Below are 6,875 nucleotides of genomic sequence, written 5' to 3'. Positions count from 1 at the left end.
CCCTGTCAGGCCTGGGGCACTGCATGTTGCTCCTGCACCCACAGGTGTGGCAGTCCCAGCTCTCCCCAGGCTATTTTCCCTGGTAAGGCTCAGTCTGTGCCATCTGTGCCACCATCACACCTCTCCACAGGATCCAAAGCCGTGCTTGCACAGGGACAGGCAGCACTTGGGGACAGCAGGAGGAGAGGAGGCTTTTTTTCCAGGGGGTGTCACAACCACAGGTGACAGTGCTGGAGAGCAGAGAGCTGCTGGCAGCTGCCAGGGTTGTGAAAGTCTTTGGCCCTCATGGCGTGGGATGGGGATTTGGGAGCAAAGCACATCAAGTGAGCTGGAGACAGTGACATTTTCCTTCCCAGCTGCTCCATCCGTGCCCACGCAGCCTGTGGGATAACTCTGTGCAACTAATGATGCAATGTGATTGGTAAACAAATCATGCATTTGCACCAGGAAACAAAAAATAAAGAGGAAGAGGAGAGAAAAGAAAGAAAACAAGTCACATTCTGGGCTGGCGGCAGGCAGCAGTGAGCTCTTTAAAAATCTGCTGAGGAAGGCACTTGCACAGCACATGGTTTGGGCAGATCAATGAAGCTGCAAAGCAGCCTGGCAGGCACACAAATCCACTTTCTAATGAAATTTACAGCAAGTGGAATTTAGGTCACTACTCGGAAGCATTCAGTTTATTCCAGGCAGCTTTTAAAATATTTAAGAAATAGCTGTCAAATTAAGCCTGCTCACCTCTGACTGCAAGGTCCAACTTGGAGCCATGGCAGATTTCTTAGCTATGGCTTAAAAATATATTTTTTAAGCTTTCTTTGCTTGCCCCCTCACTTTATTACCACAGCACAGTGATTGGCATCAACTCCTGCCACACAGTCCTGGCTCTGGTGGGAGCTGGGAGTTGTGAGGATGCTCAGGCTGTGCCCAGCCCAGCCTCCTCCATCCCCCCAGGATGAGGGCAGTCAGACACCAGACATGTCCTTCTTGTGCCCAAAGGACTTCAGCTGCTGCTGAAGGAAGAGCAGTGCAACAGCCAGACCTAAAAACAGCTCTTGAGGGAACAGCTAAAAGCAGCCTCTCAGCAGAGGTGAGCTGTCACCAAGTGGTCTGGGCTGCACTGCAGGCTGCCAGCGCTATTCCCAGATGTCACACTCCAAGAGAGCTGCCAGAGCATCTTCAGTGGGGGGTTGAGGGAGAGGAGAGGTGGCAAACAGGCAGTTCTCTGGCTGTTTACCCAGCAGAAGTGGCCACATCTCTCAATCTCCACACTCAATTCCTGCAGAGATCAGAGCAGGCCAGACATTTCCACTTCCAACAAGGCAAAGTTCAAACCCTTACCTAACACAGACAGTGGGAGCTGATTGCTGCCCCAGCTTCAGGTCCAGCCAGGCACAGAGCTCAAAGTTCCTCCAGCCTCAGCAAAACCAGGAGCAGAGCAGGGGAGAGCAGAAGGCAGCCCTGGAGCAGGGCTGGGCTCAGTGTGAGGGGAGACACCCCAGGCACAGCCAGGCCCTCTCTGGGCTGTGCTCTGGAGGATAAAGAGGTGTCCCCATAGCTCACCAACCTGCCCCACCTTGCCCTCAGCTTGTTCCCCACAGCCTTGGCATCACCCATGCCCACAGGGAGGGATGCTCCCTTTCCACAGGGTCTGACCAGTTCCCAGCACAGTCCCAGTGTTTGGGATTTAGCCTGGCTGCAGTTGAGGTATAACACAGGTTCCTGTCTGCCTCCTTCCTCATTACACACATAAATCTCCATTTCATGCTCAGCTGATGGAGGATTTGGTTGGCTGGGTTATGATCCTGGCTGCTGCTCCACAGCTGGCTCTGCACCAGCTCTGGCACTGGGGGGACACGCTCTCTGACCTGCCTCCCATCAGCACTCCTGGCCATGGATGAGCACACCAGAGCACGCTCAGACACCATCCCTGTGTTCATCCTGGCCCTTCTTCCCCCTCATTGTCTCTCCTGACAGAGCTCCATGTCCATCCCTGCAGCTCTCCTGTCCCTTTTGCTCCATTCTTTGTCCATAGTGACATTATTAAGTCTGGAAGAAGCGATCCTTGGATATTACCCAGCTCTCTGGGACCCCTCCTCCCTCTAGGACATTCACCCATAGGATTCCTCCAAGAGGGTCCCTGGAGAGGTCAGTTGGCTCTTCCCATGCCAGGCTCTGACTGGACATCCCTGGCAGCACATGGAGGCCTTGGGACCTCCTGACACCACAGAGCTGCACATCCCACCTGCCTGTGGAGCTGCTCCCCTCCCAGATGGATCCAGCTCCAAAATGTCACAGACCCACACGGTACCAGCAGCTGCAGAGGAACCTTCTCAGGATTTTGCTGCTAATTGACCCCAAGATGTGTTAGAAAGTCTTTTTCCAGCCCAGCAGTTGAAAAAGGAGTCAGAACTCTTCAGTTCTCAGTCTCAAGGTTGTTTATTGTATCTTATCTATGAAATTCTTTCTCCTGGCCTGCCAAGGTCCATTCAGTCAGAGGCACTCTGCCTGCCCCCAGAGCAATGTTATGTCTTTATACTAAAAACTATGTGTACAATGGTTACAATTGCTTCCCAATACCTATCACCTGTGTTAGACAGTGAGCTTCTAAACCCATCTAAAAGTGCCAACATCACAGCAGAAGATGGAGGTCAAGAAGAAGGAGAAAGGCTGGACACGCCCAGATTCCTCCATATTGCCCACTGAACCCCCATTCTAAAAAACCCCAAAAATCTATTTCGCACCCCATGACAAACTGATTATTATTCTACTTATATGTTTGTGGCTTGCAGATCTTCACATAAGGCTGGTAACTTGCTCCATGGGTCATAATCAATACCACAGGCATGCTGGGCTCTGTGCCAGGGTCTCTGAGCCCCCTGGCAGGGGCCCTGGCACTCCAGGACAGCCACAGGGATGTTCTGAATTCTGACATTGCCTGTGTTCCTCCACAGCCACAGCACCACCTGCTCACCCAGCTCCCCTCTGGGCGCTCCTTTAGGCACTCAGTGCTGCAGCAGGGCAATGCTGGGTCCAGTTCTGCTCAGGATTTTGTTCTTAGTGAGACACTTGGAGGCAGAATTTAGCAAGGAAGAAATCCTGTACCTGGCCAAGGAGCCAACCTGGAGCTGAGCAGCACATCCTACAAGCACAGGGAGCACACACAGCCCTGCAGGCAGCACAGCCTTGTGGAATTTCACTGCACACTGATGGTGGGCTTGGCTTGGGAAGGTTGCAGAGCAAGTGGAAATTCCCTCCAGGAAGGGAAATCTAGGAGCCAGGCTCTTGTGCAAGTGAAACAGGAAATTTGTCCCTGCTGTTTAGATAAATTTTTCTCCCCAAGAGAAGGGAGAGGGAACTTGGAATGTGCAAGTTATCCCTCCAGAAACCTCATCCAGGAGCTGGGCTCCACCTGACCCAGCCTAGAGCAGAGCTGCCTCCCCTGCACACTCCAGCTGCTCCTCCTGGCCGCAGGCTGCCCAGGGACATCCCATGGCATGCCCCGAGCTGGCTGGCAGTTGTGTAATGCAGCCTGGGCTGCTGCCAGGGCACGGAGCAGGATGTCCCGAGGGATGTAATCCTGCCGGCACATCCGATAACAGAAAGGCTCCCGGTTCTCCCGTTCCCGTGAAAACAAAGGATTCTGCGGCGCTCCACACCCTCTAGTGGAGGCGGGAGCTCGGCACACCGAGTGATCCCAAATCCCACAGCTCAATCCAGGATCCCATTGCCTGACAGCTCCCCAGACAGGGCTGGGGCACATCTGCAGGGTGTGACAGCCCCGGGGACAGTGCAGGTGTCACTCCTGCACAGCCACCTACAGCAGGTAAAGCCTCCCCACAGTGCTCAGGCACAAAAGGATTAAACAAGAAAGTCAGCTTTGAAAAACGGATTTTATTCATGTTCACCATCCATTAGGCACAGCTGCTTTCTATAACCCACAGGAAAGCTGGAGGGGGAGTTTTTACAAGAGCATGGAGTGCCAGGATAGGGAGGAATGGTTTCAACAGGCACAGACAAGGGGTATTAGGGAGGGTGGGGAGGCCCTGGCACAGGATGCCCAGGGAAGCTGTGGCCACTTCTTCTGGGTAAACAGCCAGAGAACTGCCTGGACATATTCAAGGCCAGGCTGGATGGGGCTTGGGGCAACCTGGGATAGGGGAAGGTGTCCCTGTCCATGGCAGGGGCTGGAAGGAGAGGGTCTCTATTTTCCCTTTCAGCCCAAACCCTTCTATGATTCTGTGATAACCCAATAACACCACACAGGAATTACCAAACTGCAGGAGCAGCTCTCACTATCATGCAGAATCACCTCCTGCTCCAGCCACCTGAAATTAAAAAAACAAGATGTCCAGCCAGGAATGCTAAAGCCAGAGCCCCCATTCTATACACACCCATTCCTCTGGATCAGTGTTAACTGAAGCATCATCCACCCCATCTCCCCCTAAAATCCTTCCCAAAAGCATCTCTACCACTCCCAGAGCCACACCACCCATCCCACAGCAACAACAAACTGCAAAAGCACTTGTTATTTTGGCAGGGAATGTTTGCCAGGAGCCAGGATCATTGTGGTGCCAGGTTCCCAGCACAGGCCCTCCCCCTTGCCACACCTGCCAGGGCACACAGCCCTGAGGTGTCCCCAGGTGAACCCCCCTGCAGGAGACAAACCAGACATGTAAACAAGAGAGCGAAGTACACAACTCCCAACAAAGCCTTACATTTGCTCAAGTGCAAAAACCACCTTATCACTGTTCCCTGCTACGTGGGGAACAAAGTTGCAACTCAAACAGCATCTAGTGATAAATCAAGTACCCAAGTTCTCATTTCCATACCAGAGAGAGCACCAGTTTGATTTCACAAAACATTTTCAAAAGAAGACTCAGTCCACATTAAAAAAACCCCAACCTAACCCATTTTTCCCTGCATTAGGGGTGCAGCTGTTGTTTGCAGTATCATACATGACCATCAAAATGCTTCATGAATGTTCACACCTGTTACTGCACAGGTGAGGCCCAGCACGGAGCCCACCTGGGAGCTGCTCTCGGGCACGGGTGAGGCTGGCTGGCACCACCCAGCAGCCCTTCCCCAGCCCACAGACCCCTACCCCTGCCCAGGGGGGCACCAGGGCTCCCACAACTCACCTGCTGCTCCCTCACCTCAGCAATGGCAGCACCCAGTCCCACCCGTGTCACCATCTGGGGCTGAGCCCCGGCAGGACACCCTGGGACACACAAAGATCTGGGACACACAGCAAAAACAAACCCTGCTCTGGCTGTTGCAGCCCCCTCCCCACCACACAGCTCACCCCTTACACCCCATGGGCCCCACTCTGCGCTCCCACCCTGCTGTGGGCCCAGCACCTCCCCAGGGAGCAGCCACAGCCCAGAGCTGTCCTTGCACAGCACCCCAGCCCTCCTACAGACACCCTACACAGTCCCAAAACCCCCAGAGACCCCAAACCCTGCAGCCCCCAAAGCTCCAGCCCCCCAAACCCTGCCTCTTCCAGCCCCCATTGCAGCCCCCAGGCCCTCACTACACCCCAATATCCCCTCTGCACCCCGACAGCTGCCTCCCCCAGCCCACCACAGAACCCCACACTCTGTCCTCCCAGGCCCTCACTGCATCCCAAGCCCCCCAAACCGTCTGCTCCGGCCTCCTCACGTTCACCTCTGCCTCCCACACCATCCTCCAACCCCACTGCAGCACCCCCTGCAACCCTACACCCTTCCTCCCATACCGCAATACCCGCCATTCTGATCATAAACCCCCCTGCACCCCCGAATCCAGCCGCCCCCAGACCTCCATGCCCTGCACTCCAGTACCTCGCTTCCCCCCCACTCCGCACCCCAAACCCTGAGTCCCCAGTGTTCCCCCACCTCCCACACCGCCTCCAGCCCCTGCTTACCCCGCAGCCCCCATTACCGCCCCTCCTGCACCCCACACTCTGCCCCCAACCCTCATCACCCCCAGCTCTCCAGACGCAACTCCATTTCTCCCAGCCCCCTCCCCGCACCCAACACCCCACACTCCGCTGACCCCAGCTCCCATCCAGCCCGCCATGGCCCCGACCCTCTCTCAGCACCCCCGTGCCCGCCATGGCCCCGGCCTTCCCTCAGCGCCCCCGTGCCCGCCATGGCCCCGGCCTTCCCTCAGCGCCCCCGTGGCCGCCATGGCCCCGGCCTTCCCTCATCCCCACGCGGCCGGAAGCGCGGCCCGAAGGGCACCGAGAGCAGCCGCGGGCCGGAGCGCCGCGCAGGGCACGGCCCGCCAGGGACAGCGCCCTCGTGTGGCCTGAGCTGGGACTGCAGCGGCGGCCGGGAGCAGCCGGGAACGGGAGGCGAACGGCCGGGAGCGGAGCCCAGCTCCGTGGCCTCGGGACTGACCGAGAACAGGACCTCGTGCAGCTCGGAACGGCCCGACCAGGCAGGGTTTGGCTTTGGAGCTGCTGGTGCGAAGGGAGCCACGGAGATGCTCCAAGGGCTGGAGTTACAGAGATGCTCCAGGGATTGCAGCCCCTCTGCTCTGGAGCTGGGCTGGCAGAGCTGGGGGTGCTCACCTGGAGAAGAGAAGGCTCCAGAAGAGCTCAGAGCCATTCCAGGGCCTGAAGGTGGCTTATAAAAAGATGGAAAGTGACTTTTTACACAGGCAGATAATTTAGGACAGGACAGAATAGTTTTACACTAAAAGGAGTGAGGAAGAAGCTCCTCCCTGGGAGAGTGCTGGCACAGGGTGCCCAGAGAAGCTGTGGCTGTCCCATCCCTGGAAGAGCCCAGGGCCAGGTTGTCCCACCTGGGACAGTGAAGTGTGTCCCTGCCCAGGGTGGAATGGGATGGGCTTTTAGGTCCTTTTCAACCCAAACCATTCCATCATTCCACTTTTAT

The 6,875-nt window shown here is 56.1% G+C and overlaps 1 long non-coding RNA gene and 1 other non-coding gene across 2 annotated transcripts; both read right to left on the bottom strand.

Annotated features, from left to right (window-relative positions):
- Positions 1 to 3,868: 3,868 nt before the first annotated feature.
- Positions 3,869 to 5,868, bottom strand: LOC135455381 (uncharacterized). The gene is made up of 2 exons (XR_010442315.1): positions 5,136 to 5,868; positions 3,869 to 4,322 (listed from the first exon to the last, which is right to left on the bottom strand). It is a non-coding gene; the product is annotated as an uncharacterized LOC135455381 (long non-coding RNA).
- Positions 4,933 to 5,088, bottom strand: LOC135455590 (small Cajal body-specific RNA 16). Its single transcript, XR_010442346.1, has one exon. It is a non-coding gene; the product is annotated as a small Cajal body-specific RNA 16 (non-coding RNA).
- Positions 5,869 to 6,875: the final 1,007 nt, after the last annotated feature.

This window comes from Zonotrichia leucophrys, chromosome 18 (genome assembly GCF_028769735.1).
Source record: "Zonotrichia leucophrys gambelii isolate GWCS_2022_RI chromosome 18, RI_Zleu_2.0, whole genome shotgun sequence".
NCBI classification, from domain to species: Eukaryota; Metazoa; Chordata; class Aves; order Passeriformes; family Passerellidae; genus Zonotrichia; species Zonotrichia leucophrys.
The sequence above is the reverse complement of the archived record's forward strand: the minus strand, read 5'-3'. Positions and strand labels throughout refer to the sequence as shown.